This window comes from Schistocerca piceifrons, unplaced genomic scaffold (assembly GCF_021461385.2).
Source record: "Schistocerca piceifrons isolate TAMUIC-IGC-003096 unplaced genomic scaffold, iqSchPice1.1 HiC_scaffold_901, whole genome shotgun sequence".
NCBI lineage: Eukaryota > Metazoa > Arthropoda > Insecta > Orthoptera > Acrididae > Schistocerca > Schistocerca piceifrons.
The window spans coordinates 1006019-1026498 of record NW_025729170.1 but is presented as its reverse complement, the minus strand read 5'-3'; the positions used below and the strand labels follow the sequence as shown (position 1 = coordinate 1026498).

The following is a 20480-nucleotide window of genomic DNA, read 5'->3' as shown; positions in this document are numbered from 1 at the left end:
TAAAAATAAATGCTTATGAACCCGAAAAAAGTTAGCCCGTAAATTTGAGTAAACGCAATCAACAATACAACAAGAAGCAGCTTAAGTTTTCAAGGAACTCCTCGACAGAATAGGAGTAGTGACCCACAAGGAAACTCTTCAGTTTTGACTTGAAAGCTTGTGGATCACTGCTAAGATTCTTGAATTCGAGTGGTAGCTTATTGAAAATGGATGCAGCAATATACTGCACACCCTTCTGCACAACAGTTAAGGAAGTCTGATCCAAATGCAGGTTTGATTTCTGCCAAGTATTAACTGAGTGAAAGCTACTTATTCTTGGGAATAAGCTAATATTGTTAACAAGAAATGACAGTAAGGAATATATATATTGAGAGGCCAATGTCAAAATACCCAGGCTCGTGAACAGGGGTTGACAAGAGGTTCGTGAACTTGCACCACTTATTGCCTGAACTGCCCATTTCTGAGCCAAAAATATTCTTTTAGAATGTGAAGAGTTACCCCAAAATATACCATCATACGGCATGAGTGAATGAAAATAAGGAAAGTAGACCAATTTTCGTGTCGAATGATCACTCACTTCAGATACAATTCGAATAGTGAAAATGGCAGCATTAAGTCTTTTAGCAAGATCCTGAGTGTGGGCTCTCCACGAGAGCTTACTATCTATCTGAACACATAGAAGTTTGAACTTTTCAGTTTCACTAATCATATGCCCATTCTGTGAAATTAAAACATCAGGTTTAGTTGTATTGTATGAGTCTTACTGTGATTTGGAGATAGTTTATTTTCTACAAGCCATGAACTTACGTCATGAACTGCTCTATTTGAAACCAAGCCAATGTTGCACACAACATCTTTTACTACCAAGCTAGTGTCATCAGCAAACAGAATTATTTTAGAGTTACTCGCAATATTAGAGGACATATCATTTATATGAATAAGGAGCTAGAGTGGCCCCAACACTGATCCCTGGGGCATCCCCACTGAGACCCCACATCACAGCCATTCTCAACATTATGAATAATGACCTTTTACTCTCTGTTGCTAAAGTAGGAGGTGAACCAATTGTGAGTAAATCACCGTATTCCATAATGGGCCAACTTCTGGAGCAATATTTTGTGATCAACACAGTCAAATGCCGGAGTTAAATAAAAAAATATGCCTGGCGTTCGAGACCTTCTGTTTAACCCATCCAGTACCTCATAGAGGAAAGAGAATATAGCATTTTCAGTTGTTAAACAACTTCTAAAGCCGAACTCTACATTTGATAGCAAATCGTGTGATATAAAATGATCAATTATCCTTACATACACAGCCTTTTCAGTAACTGTAGCAAACACTGATGGCATAGAAATAGCTCTAAAATTATCTACATTATCCCTTTCTCCCTTCTTATAAAGTGGCTTTACTACTGAGTACTTTAATCGTTCAGGAAACTGACCATTCCTAAAGGAAAAATTACGAATATGGCTAAATACAAGGCTAACATGTGCAGCACAGTATTTAATATTCTGCTAGGCACTCCATCATAACCATGAGAGTCCTTAGTTTTCAGTGATTTAATTATTGACTCAATCTCCCTCTTGTCTGTTTCACAGAGGAGTATTTCAGACATCAATCTCAGAAAGGCATTTGCCAAGAAAGTTATATGATTCCCTATAGGAACTAAATATTTATTTAATTCACCAGCAATGCTCAGAAAATGATTGTTAAATACCGTACATATATCTGATTTATCAGTAACAGAAATATTTTTACTGCGAACTGACTTAATATTGTCGAGCTTGTGCTGCTGACGGGACGTTTCCGTCACAACTGACCATATGGTTTTAATTTTATCTTGTGAATTAGCTTTTCTGTTTGCATACCACATACTCTTAGCCTTCCTAATAACATTTTTAAGCACCTCACTACTGTCACTTGGTTGTGACTACTTCTAACATTTTCATATAATTCCTGCTTTGTTCTACATGATATCCTTATCCCACTAGTCAGCACCCAGGCTGCCTTTTACTGGTAGTACCCCGTTCAGAATGTTCTAATGGGAAGCCACTCTCAGAGAGCACGAGAAATGTGTTACGGAAAGCATTACATTTATCATCTGTTATTGGCACTATAAACATCCTGCCACACTCGTTCCATGACAAGGTTTAAAAAACTCTCTAATGCTGTTGGATTAACTTTCCTACATAGTTTGTAATTAAGTGTAACATTTGTTTGAGTACTAAAGCCTTTGAGTGTTAGGATTTGTGCATCGTGGTCTGAGAGGCTGTTCACCCTTTTCCTAACAGAATGCCTATCCTAGTAACGAAGAAAGAATAAAAATATTGTCTATGGCTGTGCTACTGTTCCTCTGCACCCTAGTTGGAAAAAACACAATCTGCATCAGATCATATTAATTTCTGAGCTCTACAAACAGCCTCTTTTTTTTCTTTCTCCCCACCATCATATACAAAATTTATATTGAAGTCACCACATATAACAAATTTCTGGTACTTCCTACAAAGTGAATCAAGAACACTCTCTAGCTTGAGCTGTCTTTGTGACAGGTAATTCCAGAAGTGTAAAACCCTGTTGACCCTGCAGATTCTTCCACCAAAAGCATGTGATGTTTTACTTTGAGTAGCTCAGAGAAAATGTGCATAAGCACAGAAACTGGAAATCTGTGATAAAGAAAATAGGTTTCAGTTTCTGAGGATAAACGTTACTAGAAGATGAACTGTTACTGATTTCAACAATTTCCAGTAGGTGGTTTTTGCCAAAACTGTTTTACATTTCTGTAATCACAAGTATTCCACACATGGAAAAATTGCTACCTGAAAAAATGTATCGAAAGAAAATTCATTTGTGGAGAAAACTGTGGAATTACCGATGCGTGCCTGAGCATTTGTAAAGGCTTGGAAGGGCTTGCCTTAAAATCTACTAAGCGGTTACGAAACGGTTCCTTATTGGTTGAGCAGAACTTCTTAAGAACTCACAAAAATTGGGTGGCTATGACGTAACTCGAGCAAGGGTGTGGTCACATGCAATGATATTATTGACATAGATATCTCGGAACTAAAATGAGAATGGCATCACAGGAGATAATGGATGTGGAACAAGGACATCAAGGAACAATGGGGCAATTGAGAAGACTGCCACCTCAACTGCAACCTTCATTTCTCCGATGCTGCATTATGGCAAGGTTCCTCCGACTTAGGCATTATGTACCTAACCCTATGTGTTGCAATAAATGGCCATACAATACTGAATTGTAAAGGTTATGCAACCTGCACTGCCCTGGTCTTGAATTGGTACCCTCCTGGGCTCTGCTGTGCTGTGGCCGGAATGCCCTGGAAGGCAGATCACTGGTGGGAAGGTGTAAAGTCTAAGAAGGTGGACTCGGGGCCTGCAGTCAGACTGATTGTGGTGAAGGCTCAGACTCATGGTGGTTGCTTGTAGAACCATATCACCTCTCTTCATGGTTGGTGCTGCCAGATTAGAACCCTTTGGCTAGAAATACTGGGTGTTTGTACTCGTTAGGTGCTCATTTGTTGAGCCAATGCACTGCTTCTAACCACGTATGGTGTAAAAAGTCCATCACTCAAAGTTGTGGAAACTGCCCAGCCAGTCCTGCAGAAATCCTGTCCTCTTGCTGTGTCATCAGTATTGCAATGCTGAGGCTGGATCGGCCCAGAGTGTATGAACAGGCCAGTTGCCACAACTGCCATGACAGTGTTTGGGCTCCCGCCAGCTTAGAAGGCTTTTTGTACCTGCTGAGGCAGAGCTACTATTTTCATAGTAGTGCCCCAAAAATAGTGGCTGCTCTACATACCTCCCTTCTTCAGTATACCGGGTCTCTGCCTCTGGTTGATCTGCAAAGACTCAACGTACATGAAAAACAGTGTACAATATATTCATTTGCTCCTTATGTGCTTGTCAGCTTGAACCGCAGTGTTCAGCAGCTGTGAACTCAATCTACAATTCTAGCTAACTGGTTTTCAGTTTACGTGTATCTAGTAACGTAGTAACGTGCCTGAAATCTCCACTGCAACTGACAGGATAGTGTGCTCAAATGCCCACTCTTGCTTACAGTTACTTGACAGTAAATTCTCATGGACTCCTTGTAAAATTGCACAACAGAATTCAACTGTTAGCATTGTTGGCACTTATGCAAAATGTCGTTTGCCATAAAAAAAGAGATAAAAGCCACTTAAGTGTACCATGCTGTTAGGTGCATCAGCATTCTGTCACATAAGTAAAAAATCTGCAGACCATTTTAAATGCTAGGAAACAGATTCCATAGCTTTTGTACATTAAATGCTCACATATAACAACAATTTTTAACCCTTCATTTCCCACCTTTTTTTTGTGGATTATACATGATTGATAATCCAGTCTGCTGGTAGCTGGTGTAGTGGGGGTTCACATGGATGGGCAGCCCTCCATTTAAGGCAGATGAAGGCTGCACAGAACAGAGTCAGAAGTGTTGTGGTGCTGGATACTGTGAGACTAATGATCATAATGGTCATAACTGTAAGACACTTTTTCCTGCTACTGCTGCACATGCTGAAGGATTTATTCCACAGGTATATACTCCCTCCTGGGTTGCTACGAGTTGGTTCAGGCAGAGGATGAGGTCAGATTCTAATGTACCATTGAGTTAGGTCAGATTTAATGCTGGGAGCACCACTAGTGGTTTGTCCGGCTAGTACAACTGTGTTTATGTTATGTTCATACTGGTGGTCCCCATAACAGTAGCTGTAAGGTGAAATGTAGGCCCCGTTATTTTGTAAATTGTCTCGCTAATTAGCAATCCACAGCCATGTAATCCCAGTCACATTGTTCCTGGGTCATTCCATGTCAGACTGCCAAATTTCAGAATGTTTTCCTGCTCGGGCATCACCTTATGTTAACATTTGTTCATGTCCCTGATGAACACTGGTTAAGTTTAACGTTCCTCGAAGCAATACTGGCTGGGATATAGTCGGAGTGAGTGTGAATTTCTGGCAACTTTGAGCTGTTATATCTTGGACAGCATTTTGTTGGAAGAAATGAAATGTGGCCATATGAAAAGAATTTTAAGAACCATATTCAGCCAGAAAAATTAAGACAAATTCGCTCAGAAAAGTCAGCCCCCCCTAAAATTGCTGGGACCACAATTAATGCTTACAGGTACTGTGAGACTGAAAAAACTCAAACAAGCAATTCAGAACCAGAGAAGAGGAATGTTGAGCAAGGGCGTACACATTCTCCATGACAATGCTCGCCCACACATCGCTCGGCAAACCGTTGCCCTCCTGCAACAGTTTCAGTGGAACACAATCACCCACCCACCCTGTAGCCCTGACTTGGCACCCAGTGACTATCACCTGTTCCCTGGGTTGAAAGGACATTTGGCTGGAAAGCGATTCAGTTCCAACAGTGTGGTGAAAGAAGAGGTTCACAACTTTCTGAACAGCATGGCGGCGAGCTGGTATGACATGGGCATACAAAAACTGCCACAGTGTCTACAAAAATGCATCGACAGAATTGGTGATTGTTGAAAAATAGCTAAATGTTCAAGCTGTAAACTGATGTAAACTATTGTAGAAATAAACAGGTCTATGTACTTATAAAAAAAATAGGAGACCTTACTTTTGGGATTACCCTCGTACAATATCCCCTGTTAGTCGTATTTGGTACGGGTCACAGACATATGAGTGGTATTCTAGAATAGGTTGTATGAGTGATTTGTAAGCAATCTCCTTCATAAACTGGTTGCATTTCTCCAGTATTCTACCAATAAACCAAAGTCTACCACCTGCTTTACCTGTGACTGAGACTATGTGATCATACCAGTTCATAACCATACAAAGTGTTAAAACTCGGCTTTTTGTATTAGTTGGCCAATTCCATCTGTGACTTGTTGATATACCAGTCATAGGATAACGCCCTTTTTTATCATTTTGTGAAGACACAATTTTACATTTGTGAACATTTAAATCAAGTTGCCAATCTTTGCATCACTTTGAAATCTTACCGAGATCTGACTGAATATTTATACAGCTTCTTTCAGACAGTACTTCATTGTAGGTAACTGAATCATCTGCAAAAAGTCTGAGGTTACTATTAATACGGTCTTCAAGGTCATTAATATAAAACATGAATAGCAAGGACCCCAACACACTTTCCTGGGGCACACCTGAAGTTGCATGTACATCATCTGATGGTGATCTCCATCCATGATAACATGCTGTGTCCTCCCTACCAAAAAATCTTCAATTCAGTCACAAATTTCACTTGATACCCCATATGAACATACATTTGACAATATGCATAGATGTGGTTGTGATTCGGATGCCTTTCAGAGTTCAAGAAATACTGCATCTACCTGACTGCCCTGATCCATAGCTTTCAGTAAGTCACGTGAGAGAAGTGTGAGTTAGGTTTCATATGTTCGAAGTTTTCATTCTGTTTGTAATACCACATTATGTTTGAGCTCAGAATATGTTCTAAGATTCTACAAGAAATGAATCTCAAGGATAATGGACGGTAGTTTTGTGGATCATTTCTACTATCCTCCTTGTAAACATATGTGATATGTACTTTCTTCCAACTACTGGACACAGTTTTTTCTTTGTGATATTAGATGGGTTATAGTTAGAAGGGAGGCTAACTCGGCCCCAAATTCGGGATGGACTCTGATAGGGATTCCATCAGGCCATCAGCTTTGTTCAGTTTTCATGCTTTCAGCTGTTTCTCAGCTCCACTAACACTTACTGCGCTCATCTTTTCAGTGGTAGAAAGATTAAACTGGGGCAATTCTCCAGGGTTTTCCTGTGTAAAGGAACATTTGAAAAACAGTTAATCGTTTGTGCTTTTCCTTTGCTACCCTTAATTTCAGTTTGTATCTCATATGCAAGTGACTATACATTATCTTTGGTGCGACTAACAGCCTTTACATACAACCAGAATTTCTTTGAGTTTTATGTAAGATCATTTGACAGTATTCTGCTGCAGTAGTCATTGAAGGCTTCATGCATTCCTTTCTTGACAGCCAAGTATGTTTCACTCGGCATCTCCTATCCATAGCCCTATGCTTTCTTTTACACCTGTTATGTAGTAGTCTCGGTTTCTTTAGAAGTTTCTTTACAGTGACTGTAAATCGTGGAGGTTTCCTCCCATTATGAACTGTTCTACTGGGTACATATCTTTCCAGTGCCTGGCCAACTATTCTTTTAAACTTGAGCCAGAGTTTCTCAACATACTCCTGCCGTGTACTGATAGTTTAAAGTTCATCATTGAGATATGGCACTACTGATTTTTTGCCTAGTTTACTGAACATATATACCTTTGTGTTAGTTTACCTTTGTACTTTGGTAATCATTGTTGCAACATTTGTGTCATGATCACTAATACCAGTTTTGATGTAGACATTCTCAAAGAGATAAAGTCCCTTAGTTGCTTTATTGATCCAAAATATTTCCGTCATGAGTGGGGTTCTGAACTATTTGTTCTAGGTAATTGTCAGCAAAGGTATTTAGTACATGATGTCTGGTCATGTTCACTACTAAGAAAACTGCAAGTTTCCCAATTTATTGTTGGATGATTACTGTGTGATTGGGGAACTTAGGCATAAGTTAACTGGGGTTTGGTTTAAAATTTTCAGTTAAATCAGGAGGGGAATGTGGCAGTCGATAGAGGGATCCAATCACCACTTTATGCCCACTCCTGATACTGAGTCTTGCCAAGTCAGCTCTTGGATATGCCCATCATCTACAGCCCCATCACTCTTTTTTAAAATCCCCCTCCCCCAGCACCCAACCAACCACATTTGTGCTGTTGCAAGGTATTTAGTACTAAGAGGACATGCCAAAAAGTAATGCCCCCGAATTTTTTATGTGAAAACTCTTAAAGCTTGCTATATAAAACAGATGTTATTACCATGTCTTCATGTCTAAATATTTGTTTCTCACCATACACACAGGTGATGGACACATTTCCGCAAATGAGAGAAAAGTTTGTAATTTAAAAAAAATTTTTTTTTCATTTATGGACACAATCACATGTTTATGACACAGTCGTAACCGGTTTCAGCCATGCAATGACCATCTTTAGATTCTAAAGGCGGCATACACTGAACACAGGTTCATGGGTTCGACAACGCATGAACCTGTATTCAGTGTATGCCGCCTTTAGAATCTGAAAATTGTTATTGTATGGATGAAACTGGTAATGACTGTGTCATAAATATGTGATTGCGTCTACAAATAAACAAAAAAAATTTTATAAAATAATCAGTCACGCATTCCATAGACAAAATGTCCTTTTTTCCAGAGACAAGTTTGTTGATACCGCCACTGTAGAATGTTTGACTTTGTTGATGGAGCTACAACCTCACCTCTGCTTGCAACACTTCATCACTATCAAAGTGAAGGCCTCGAATGTATTCTGTAAGTTATGGAAACAGATGAAAATTGGATGGGACCAAGTTGGACTGTGTGGAGGATGATCAATAACAATGAACTCGAGGCATTGAATTGTTGCAGATGTCGCAGTGCCCATGTGGGGTTTGGCATTGTCATGCTGAAGGAGTGGGTGATTCATGTGTGGACAGGCTCTTCAATTTCAGAACCCGATTACAGCACGCTGTTTCTCGTGCACAAACTTGTTTTATGCTCAATTCGGAGACCTCTAGTGGCAGATGGCTGCAAACATGTAGACATGAATTATAAAGATGTAGAATATTCATAATTTTCGTTTTATTTAAAAAGTGTTAAGAGTTTTTATATAAAAGTGGAACTTGCCCTAGTGGACGAAGGTGCTCAGCACCAGGATACCTGCAGCAGCGTAGGACCCCGCTGCGGTTCCAGGGGTTAGAATAGGCCCAAGGTATTCCTGCCTGTCATAACAGGCAACTAAAAGGAGCCTCAAACGTTTTGGCCTTCAGTGAAGGCCCCCGTAGGGTTTGATCTCCATTCTCCAAAATTCTTGTGAAAAGCGAGCTAATTGGGGAAGGGGGCCTTACATGGTGCATCGTGTCCCTAGTGCACTGAAACCTTCAGCGTTCTTTATCACCATGACTTTGCAGTTCCACTCATTCTCCATATGTTGCGTGAGGGTATCTTCCCGCGTGCCTTTTCCTCCATCCACTGTGCGGTGTCTCTTTCTGCACTGACGATGATCGTGGACTTCTTTGCACCTCATATCCAACATGGTAGTCAGTCCGTTGCGGTGGGGCTGCAGTGTACCCTATTGGTTGTAGCCCCCTGACAACACAGGGATCACTCTGCTGATGCCTGCGCCGTTAACTCCTCACATATACCAAGGAGTAGATATCCATCTCCCTGGTGCCTTTGCTGAAGCTGGGTGGTGCCCGTGGTGAGGGCCCCTGGTCAGAGTGGGTGCCATTAGGGCGAATGACATGCCATGACGTGTACTACATCATCTCTTGCTGGTGGTCCAACACCAGCGTTCTCTATATGGTCGAGATCTAACTTTAATGCGAAGAAGTAGGACTCCAAATCGTGACCACACCAAGGGAGGAACGCCTGGCTAAGTATGGCAGTGACCTTAATTTGCCCCAGTATCCCGTACGTACGAGAGCTGATGGGGAATCTTTCATCTTTTTTGTGGAGTATTTAGAGGACAAGTTTGGGTAGGTGGAGGGATTGTCCAAAATGCGATTCTATTTCACAGGGACTTTCTTTTGCAGCCTGATGATGAGCTGCATTCCAATTTAGAGCGGCGAGGGGTTCATTTTGTGCGGCGCTTCCATCGGGGTCCGAGGGATAATCAGGTTGCCACCAGTGCCTTCATCTTGGCCTTCGAGGGTGACACATTACCTGAGAAGGTCAAGGTCTACTGCTGTGATGTCAAGCCATATATCCCTCCCCCAATGTGGTGCTGGAAGTTCGGCCATATGTCTTCCCATTGTACTTCCAGCGTCACCTGTCGAGATTGTGGACGTTCTTCACATCCCAATGCTCTATGTGCCCCCCCCCCCCCCCCCCCCCCCACCTGCCCCATATGTGTCAACTGCAGAGAGCACCATATGCCTCGCCAGACTGCAGGATTCTACAGAACGAAAGGAAAGTCATGGAATACAAGACACTGGACTGACTGACCTACACTGAGGCTACGAGAAAATTTGAACAGCTACATCCTGTGCATATGACATCCTCTCATGCCACCACTAAGACAAAGGTTGTAGCCCCATCAGTTCTGCCATTTACAGTTGGCTCTCAGAGCTGTAAGACTCCACCTGCACCTTGATGGTGGGGGGCACTTCTATCCCTGTTGCTCCTGCAGCACCTACTTTGGAAGCAATGCCCCCTCAACCATCAGGGCATAGTCCCCACTTCTCAACTGGAGAAGCATCAGTCTTCTTCAGCTCCTCTCACTAAGAAAGGGTCTCTTGGGTCGCTCCCTTCCCAGGTTCCTACCAGTTGGAAAGTGGACACCCACCAGTGGCTGAAGCGCCCACGGGCAGCTGGTCATAGGGCTTCATGATCCTCCTGTGTCCCTTAGTCTGAATCAGCGAAGCTCTCCCAGCCAGAGAAACCTAAGGAGCAGCGAGATAAACCTAAAAAGAAAAAGACCCCCAAGAACCAAGACACTGCGGTGGCACCCACACTACCACTACCTACAGGCTCTGCATCTGAGTCTGAGGTGGAGATTCTGTCGTCCCCCGAGGACCTATATCTAGCTGGCCGCTCGGACACAATGGATATTGATTGCACAGGTACTCAGTAGGTGGTAGCAGGTGACCCTGAGGCGTAAATTGCCTCCTTGAGTGCTTCATGCCTTCCCAGCCTCATGATAATGTCATCCTCCAGTGGAATTGCTGCGATTTTTCCCACCAGCTGGCTGAAATATGGTAGATGTTAAGCTTGCATTGCCCTCCAGGAAACCTGGTTCCCGGCAAAGCGGACCCCTGCCCTCCGCAGCTATAGGGGATATTACAAGAACCATACCGAATATAATAGTGTCAGGTGTTGTTTGCATCTGTATCCTGGACTCGGTATGTAGTGAAACTGTGCCCCTTCAAACTCTTCTTGAAGCTGTGGCTGTCTGGAAATAACAGTCCGCAATGTACATCTTCCTCCAGGTGGTGCCGCATCCCTGAACATATTGGCTGCACTGATTCATCAACATATTTTTATGCCCATAACCCCTTGTGGGGTGGCACCATGCTTACTGGTCGAGGTCGAAAATTTACTGTCTAAACTCGACCTCTGCCTCTTAAATACTAGGGCCCCCACACATTTCAGTGTGGCTCATAGTACTTACTCGGCCATTGATTTATTACTTTGCAGCCCAGGACTTCTCTCATCTGTCTACTGGAGAGCCCACAATGACTTGTTTGGTAGTGACCACTTCCCCATCTTCCTATCACTCCCCCGGCGTCTTTCCCCAGATATCTACCCAGGTGAGCTTTAAACATGGCAGACTGGGAAGCTTTCACCTCTGCTGTTACCATTGAATCTCCCCCACATGGTACCATTGATGTGGTGGTTGAGCGGGTTACCAGAACAATCATTTCTGCAGCAGAAAATGTAATCCCTTGTTCCATAGGGTGCCCCCAGTGGAAGTCAGTACGTTGGTGGTCGCCAGAAATTGCTGAGGCCATTAAACAGTGTCGATGAGCTCTACAGTGACATGAGTGGCACCCTTCCCTGAAGCACTTAATAGCTTTTAAATGTCGCCGTGCCCACATTTGCAAACTTATAAAAATAGCCGGCCGGAGTGGCCGAGCAGTTCTAGGCGCTACAGTCTAGAACTGCGCGACCACTATGGTCGCAGGTTCGAATCCTGCCACGGTCATGGATGTGTGTGATGTCCTTAGGTTAGTTAGGTTTAAGTAGTTCTAAGTTGTAGGGGACTGATGACCTCAGCAGTTGAGTCCCATAGTGCTCAGAGCCATTTTTTTTTTTTTTTTTTTTATAAAAAGACGAAAACAGGTGTTTTAGGATAGGTACATCTCAAACATTGGGTACCATACGTTGCCTTCACAAGTCTGGACGAAGATCAGACGTGTCTTTGGGTACCAGACCCCGACAGGTGTCCCTGGCCTTAATATCAATGGAGTGTTATCTACCGACGCAAACGCAATTGCTGAGCTCTATGCTTGAGCCTCTGCTTTGGAGAATTACTCTGCAGCCTTTCGTACTCTCAAACGGCGGATGGAAGGGAAATTCTTCTCATTAACTGAACATCACAGTGAACCCTATAATGTTCCATTTACTTAGTGGGAGCTCCCCAACGTCCTTGCACATTGTCCTGACACAGCTCCTTGGCCAGATCGGATCCATGGTCAGATGATTAAACATCTCTCATCGGACTACCAGCGAGACCTCCTCATGATCTTCAACCAGATCTGGTGCAACAGCATATTCCCATCACAATGGTGGGAGAACACCATCATTCCAGTGCTAAAACCCAGTAAAAACCTGCTTGATGTGGATAGCTACCAGCCAATCAGCCTCAACATAATTCTTTGTAAGCTGTTAGAACGTATGATAAGTTGGCAGTTGTCGGCAGTTGTGTTGGCTCCTGGAGTCACGTGGCCTACTGGCTCCATGTCAGGGCCACTTCCGCCAGGCTCGCTCTACCACTGATAATCTTGTGTCCCTAGAGTCTGCCATACGAACAGCCTTTTCCAGATGCTTGCTGTCTTTCTTGATTTGCGAAAAGTGTATGACACTTCATGACGACATCATATCCTTGCCACATTGTATGAGTGAGGTCTCCGAGGTCCACCCGTGATTTTTACCGAGAATTTCCTGTCACCTCGTACTTTCCATGTCCAAGTTGGTGCCTCCCATAGTTCCCCCATATCCAGGAGAATGGGGTCCCGCAGGGCTCTGTATTGAGTGTCTCTTTATTTTTAGTGGCCATTAATGGTCTAGCAGCAGTTGTAGGGTTGTCCGTCTCACCTTCTCTGTATGCAGACGACTTCTGCATTTCATACTGCTCCACCAGTACTGGTGTTGCTGAGTGGTGGTACCTACAGGGAGCCATCCACAAGGTGCAATCATGGGCTCTAGCCCACAGCTTCCAGTTTTCGGCTACAAAGTCGTGTGTTATGAACTTCTGTCAGCGTCGTACCATTCATCCAGAACCTAAACTTTACCTTAATGACAATCCACTCACTGTAGTGGAGACATATTGATTCTGAGGACTGGTTTTCAACACTTGATTGACTTTGCTCCCCCACCTTCGTCAGCTTAAGCGGAAGTGCTGGCAGCCCCACAGTGCCCTCCGGTGCCTGAGCAACACCAACTGGGGTGCAGATCGTTCTACACTGCTGCATCTCTACAGAGCCCTTGTTCGGTCCTGCCTTGACTATGGGAGACTGGTGTATGGTTCGGCAGCCTTGCAGTAACTAGACCCAGTGCACCACTGTGGAGTTCGACTAGTGATGGGAGCTTTTAGGACAAATCCAGTGACCAGTTTACTGGTGGGGGCTGGAGTCATTCCATTACAGATCAGGCGTGCACAACTGCACGTGAGTTAGTTCTCCTGAGCATCCAAATTACTGTCTCCTTTTCCCAACCATCGTGGTTCATCTCCCGCATCGGCGGCCCAGGTCAGGGCTTAAGATTGCTGTTTGCATCCGATCCCTTCTGTCTGAATTGGAGTCCTTCCCTTTACCACCTCTACTCAAGGTCCATTCACATACACCTCGACGGTGTAAACCTAGGCCGTAGCTTTGTCTGAATCTTTCACATGGCCCTAAGGACTCAGTTAAACCCGTGGCTCTCCGCTGTCACTTCCTCTCGATTCTTGACATGTCCCGGGGCTCTGAAGTAGTTTACACCGATGGCTTGATGGTCACGTTGGCTTCGCCTGTGTTCACAGAGGACATATTGAACAGCACTTCTTGCCACATTGCTGCAGTTTCACTGCAGAGCTGGCGGCCATATCTTTTGCTCTTGACTGCATCTGTTCATGTCCTGGTGAGTTGTTTCTTCTCTGTAGTGACTCCTGAGCCTCAAAGCTATCGACCAGTGCTACCCTTGCCATCCTTTGGTAGCGACCATCCAGGATTCCATCTATGCCCTGGAATGGTCCCATCATTCAGTGTTGTTTGTCTGGATCCCAGGGCACGTCGGAATCCCAGGCAATGAACTTGCTGACAGGCTGGCCAAACAGGGTACACGGAACCCGCTTTTGGAGATCGGCATCCCTGTAACTGACGTTCATTCATTGTTACACCGCAAGTTTTTCTGCTTTGGGATAAGGAATGGCATAACCTCGGCACGCATAACAAAGTGCATGTCATTAAGGGGGCTGTGAATGTGTCGAAGTCCTCCATGTGGGCCTCGTGCAGGGACTCTGTGGTTCTCTGTCGACTCCGCATTGGCCACGCTTGGGTGACCCATGGCTGTCTCCTGCGCCATGAAGACCCACCTCAGTGTCGGTGCGGCATCCAGTTGACAGTGGCCAATATTCTGTTGCACTGCCCTACTTTGGCTTCCATATGACGTAATATTCGGTTTCCAGACTTGTTTCCATTCATTTTAGCTGACAATGCCTCATCGGCTGATTTAGTTTTATGTTTTATATGTGTGGGTTGGTTTTATCATTCTATGTACGTTTTAGCGCATGTCATTTGTCCCTCTGTGTCCTCCATACTAGTAGTTTTATGCTGGAGGTTTTAATGTGGACTGATGACCATAGATGTTAAGTCCCATAGTGCTCAGAGCCATTTGAACCATTTTAATGTGTTGCAGAGTGGTTGCCTTATCCTCTCATGATCAGCCAGCCATGGTCATCTGCTCTCTTGTTTTAATCCCTTCTACCTGTTTCTTGCATGTCTCTGTGGTTTTCTTGTCCTATTTTGTCAATTGTAGTGTTCATTGCTCTTCTGTCTTTCTTGTGGTTTTTTCCCTTTCTCCCAGTTTTGTGTTGTAAGTCGCATTTGTTTTATTATCGCCCTTGTGGAATTGTTTTAATAGGAACAAGGGACCGATGACCTAGCAGTTTGGTCCCATGCCCCCCTCTTTAAATCAACCAACCAACCATCAAACCAATGTGGGATGGTGAATGACTGCATTGTCCTGGCCTTGAATTGTTGTCCTCCAGGGCAGAAGTCCGCTGTGGCCATAGCAAGTTGCAGGGCAGCTCGCCAGTGCGAGGGCACCAAGTCCAAGAAGGTGGACTGTGAGTCTGGTGGTGAAGGCTCAAACTTGTGGTGGCTGCCAGAGTGGATTCCCTTTAGCTAGAATTACTGGGTATTTTTACTGGTTCTGTGCTCATTTTGTTGCTGCGATGTACTGCTTCTAACCATGTACAGTATACTAAGTCCAGCACTCAGTGTGGAAACTGGCCATCCACCCCCACAGTAGCCATATCCTCTTGCTGTGTCATTGGTATTGCAATGCTCAGGCCAGTTCAGCTCATAATGTGTGAATAGGCCGGTTGCTGCAACTGCCATGATGGTGTTTTGGCTCCCGCCAGCTTCTAAGGCTTCTCACACATGCTGTGGCAAAGCTGCAATTTTCGTAGTAGCACACAAACAGTAGTGGCTGCGCTACATACATCATCAGGCCTGCAAATTAAAGACGTCCTTCCCACCCCTCCTAAAGTGGTATTCTGCTCCTCACCCAACCTCCACAATATCCTCATCCATCCCTGTGACACTCCCACTCCCAACCACTGTCGCAGGGGTCCTATCCCTGTGCAAGATCCAGGTGTCAGACCCGCACCATTCACTCACACAGTACACCCTACTCTAGTCCTATCCCAGGCTTATCCTGTCCCACCAGTGGCAGGGCCACCTGTGAAAGCAGCCATGCCATATGCCATATTTGCTGCAATTCCTGCACAGCGTATTACCCGTGTATGACCACTGCCAAACAGCAACCAGGAGCAGAGTTGACCGACCACCCAGTGGCAGAACACTCTGCTGAGCACAACATGCTAGAGTTCAACAGCTGCCTCACAACCCATGCCATTTTAGTTCTTCACCCAGGTATCAGCTTTTCTCAACTACATGGATGGGAGCTATCCTTGCAACATGTCCTCCATTCCCACACTCCTCCTGGCATCAAATTTCTGCTAACCCACTGCACCCACACCCTCTACGCAAGTCTCCCCTCCATCTGCTCTGTCACCCCTCCCAGTGCACTTCTCCATATTATCATCATACACCACGACTCACTGGCTCTGGTGCCTGTATGTCACATTCCTATCCTGCATACCAGCTGCCTCCCTCTTAGCCATCGGCTATCTTTCCCCAACCCCTCCTGTCGCTTCCTGCCTCCTTACTTCTTCACCCGTCCACTCCCTCCCTGACAACACACAAAACACTTAACCCCAGTATACTTCCTAGACTGCAAGCCCAGTGATATGTGTTCAGCTGGCCCAATGTAACTGCAAGAGTATGTGGGTGTGTGCGCATATATATGTGTACTCTAGTTTGTTAAATGATTTGTCCCTAAGCTAGTAAAGTTTTCATTCATTTTGTGTGCATGTCTGTGACTCAGCACTTATACTATTCAGTGAAGTGCCTCATTGATTTCTTAATTATTTACTTCAAGAAAGAAATAGGTATGGCATTTCTGAAGCTACTTACATTATTTCCAAGTTTTAGAGTGACAGTAACTCATGTTTTTTCCCTGATGTGGTATTCTGCAGACATTAAGGGCATTACTAAATAGCTCCAAGAGCCACAGGAATACTGTGTGATGAGTGTTTGTCAGGAGTGCCCTAGGGCAGTGTAATAGGACTGATCTTACTCCCTATATGCATAAATGATCTGATGGACAGGGTGAGCAGCAGTCTGTGGCTGTTTGCTGATAATGCTGAGTTGTACGGGAAGATGTCATTGAGTGTCTGTAGGAGGATACAAGATGACTTAGACAAAATTTGTAGTTGGTGTGATGAGTGATAGCCTGCTCTAAATCTAGAAAAAATTTAAGTTAATGTAGATGTGTAGGTAAAACAAGTCCATGATGACCAAATGGAGCAATACCAGTGTGCTGCTTGATACAGTCATGTCGATTAAATAGCTTGGCATAATGTTTCAAAGTGATATGAAATGGAACAAGCACATAAGGATGGTAGTAGGGAGGGCAAATGAGTGGCTTTGGTCTTTGGAAAGTGGACATCATATGTAAAGGAGACCGTGCAAACCATTCTTGAATACTGCTAGAGGGCTTGGGATCCCCACCTGGTTGGGTTGGACATCAAAGCAATTCAGAGGTGGGCTGTTAGATTTGTTACTGGTAGGTTCAATCAGCACACAATTATTATGGAGATGCCTCATGAACTCAAATGGAAATCCCTGGAGGGGAGAAGATGTTTTCGCAGAACACTGTTGAGGAAATTTAAAGAACCAGCATTTGCAGCTGACTACAGAAAGATTCTGCTGTTGCCAACATACATTTTGCATAATGACCATGAAGATATACCCCCTGCAGGTCCGGGGGTTAGAATAGGCCTGAGGTTTTCCTGCCTGTCGTATGAGGAGACTAAAAGGAGTTTCACACATTTTGGCCTCCATTCTCCAAAATTTTCCCGAAGAGCGAGCCAATTGGGGAAGGGCGCCTTACAAGGTGTGTCGTGTCCATCTTGAATTGAGATCTTTAGCCCACTTTCTCGTTGTCGCTTTGCAGTCCTGCCCATTCTCCATCTCTTGGGTGAGGACATCTTCCTGGGTGCGTTTTCCACCATGCACTATGCAGTGTCGATTTCTGTGTCGACGATGACCATGGACTTCTTTGCACCTGATATCCAGCATGGTAGCCAGTCGGTTGTGGTGGGGCCATCATGTACCCTGTTGATTGTAGTCCCCTGACAACACAGGGATTGCTCTGCTGATGCCTGCGCCGTTACCTCCCTACGTATGCCAAGGGGTAGATGCGCATCCCCTGGGCCATCGGGACTCCCGGCAATGACCATCCTGCCAGGTGGCCTTTGCTGTGGTTGGGTGGCGCATTTGGGGAGGACCCCTGGTCAGAGTCAGTGGCATCAGGGCGGATGATGCACGACGAAGCGTAGTCCATCATCTCTTGCTGGTGGTGAAACACCAGCAGTCTCCAAGCAATGACGAGCTCAATTCAACGAACAGAGTACGACCCCAAATCGTTCCACTCCCTGGCCACACCATGGGAGGAACAGCAAGCAAAGGATGGCAGCGGATATTATTTGCCCCGGTACCTTGTACGTTCGAGAGCTGATGGCGAATCTTTCAAGACGATGAAACCCCAGTTTTTTGTTGAGCATTTAGAGGACAAGTTCGGGGAGGTAGAGGGCTTGTCCAAAATGAGATCTGGGGCAGTCTTGATCAAAACAGCATCCTATTCCCAGTCACGGGAGTTACTTGCATGTGACAAGCTGGGGGGATGTTTCTGTAACCAACACACCCCATAAGAGCTTAAATATGGTCCAGGGTATCATATTTCACAGAGACCTTTTGCAGTCCGATGATGAGCTGTGCATCAATTTAGAGCGGCGAGGTGTACATTTCGTTCGGCATGTCCACCGGGTTCCAAAGGATAATCAGGTTTCCACCGGTGCCTTCATCTTGGCCTTCGAGGGTGATACATTGCCCGAGAAGGTCAAGATGATGGACTACCTGTGTGATGTAAAGCCCTATATCCCTCCCCCGATGCGGTGCTTTAAGTGTTTCTGTAACCATCACACCCCATAAGAGCTTAAATATGGTCCAGGGTATCATATTTCACAGAGACCTTTTGCAGTCCGATGATGAGCTGTGCATCAATTTAGAGCGACGAGGTGTACATTTCCCGCTGTACTTCCAGCATCACATGCCGAGATTGCGGACGCCCGTCACATCCCATTACACCATATGCCCCGCCTCCCATCTGTGTCAGCTGTGGAGAGCACCATTCGCCTTGCTCGCCTTTCTGCAGGATTCTCCAGAAAGAAAGGAAAATCATGGAGTAAAAGACCCTGGTCAGACTGACCTACACTGAGGCTAAGAGAATATTTGAACTCCAGCATCCTGTGCATATGACATCGTCTTACGCCGCCGCTACAACAGTTCTGGCACCATCAGCTCCACCAACACAGGTCACCTCTAAGAGCCGGAAGATTACAGCTGCCCCCTTGATGGTGGAGGTCATTTCCCTCCCTGTTGCTCCTGCACCACCTACTTTGGGAGAAACACCCCCCCCCCCCCCCCCAATCATCGGGGACATCCATCCCCACTTCTAAGCCGGAGAAGCGTAAGTCTTCTTCGGCTTCTCTCGCTAGGGAGGGGTCCCTTGGGTCCCTCCCTTCCCAGGTTTCTTCTAGTGGGAAAGACGACACCTGCCAGTGGCTGAAGAGCCCAAAAAGCAGCTGGTCATACGGCTTCACACTCATCCTCAGTCCTGGAGATTGAGCCAGTGAACTCCTCTGAGCCAGGGAAACCCAAGGAGCAGCGAGGGAAATCCAAAAAGAAAACCCCTAAGACCAAGGAAATTGCGGTGGCACTCACACCTCGGCTACCTACAAGCTCTGCAGCTGAGGATAGGGTGGAGATTTTGGCATCCACTGAGGACCTAGGTCTCTCCAGACCCTCAGACACAATGGATATAGACTGCTCAGGCAATAAATCGGTGGCAGTTGGTGACTGTGAGGCGTAAACTGCCTCATTGAATGTTCCATGCCTTCCCAGTCTCACGATGTCATCCTCCAGTGAAATTGTGGCTGTTTTTTACACCGCATGGCTGAGCTACGGCAACTATTAAGCTTTACACCTGCTATCTGCATTGCCGTCCAGGAAACCTGGTTCCCAGCAATGTGGACCCCTGCACTCTGCGGCTATAAGGGATATTACAGGAACCGTAGTGACTATAATCGAGTGTCAGGTGGAGTCTGCGTTTTGTCCTAAACTTGGTTTGTAGTGAACATTTGCCACTTCAAACCCATCTTGAGGCTGTGGCTGTCAGAATGACGACGACACAGGAAATAACTGTCTGCAATGTATATGTTCCTGTGGATGGTGCAGTACCCCTGAATGTATGAGCTGCACTGATTGATCAACTCCATAAACCTTTCCTACTTCTGGGAGATATTAATGCCCATAACCCCTTGTGGGGTGGTACCATGCTTACTGGTCGAGGCAGAGATGTTGAAACTTTACTGTCTCAGTTCGACCTCTGCCTCTTAAATACTGGGGCGCCACACATTTCAGTGTGACTCATGGTAGTTACTCGGCCATTGATTTATCAATTTGCAGTCCATGACTTCTCCCATCTATCCACTGGAGAGCACATGATGACCTGTGTGGTAGTGACCACTTCCCCATCTTCCTGTCACTCCCCCAGCGTCAGGCACATGGATACCTGCCCAGATGGGCTTTGAACAAGGTGGACTGGGGAACTTTTACCTCTGCTGTCACCACTGAATCTCCTCCACACGGTAACATTGATATGACTAGCACAATTGTTTCTGCCACAGGAAACACGATCCCTTGCTCTTTAGGGTGCCTGAGGCGTAAGGCAGTCACTTGGTGGTTTCCGGAAGTCGCTGAAGGAATTAAGTAGCATCGGCGAGCTCTA

The 20480-nt window shown here is 45.2% G+C and overlaps 1 protein-coding gene across 1 annotated transcript in view; it reads left to right on the top strand.

Moving 5' to 3' along the window:
* LOC124771266 (heat shock 70 kDa protein 14-like) overlaps window positions 1-20480 on the top strand; it is a 270928-nt gene that overhangs the window by 27062 nt on the left and 223386 nt on the right. The window lies entirely within an intron of this gene.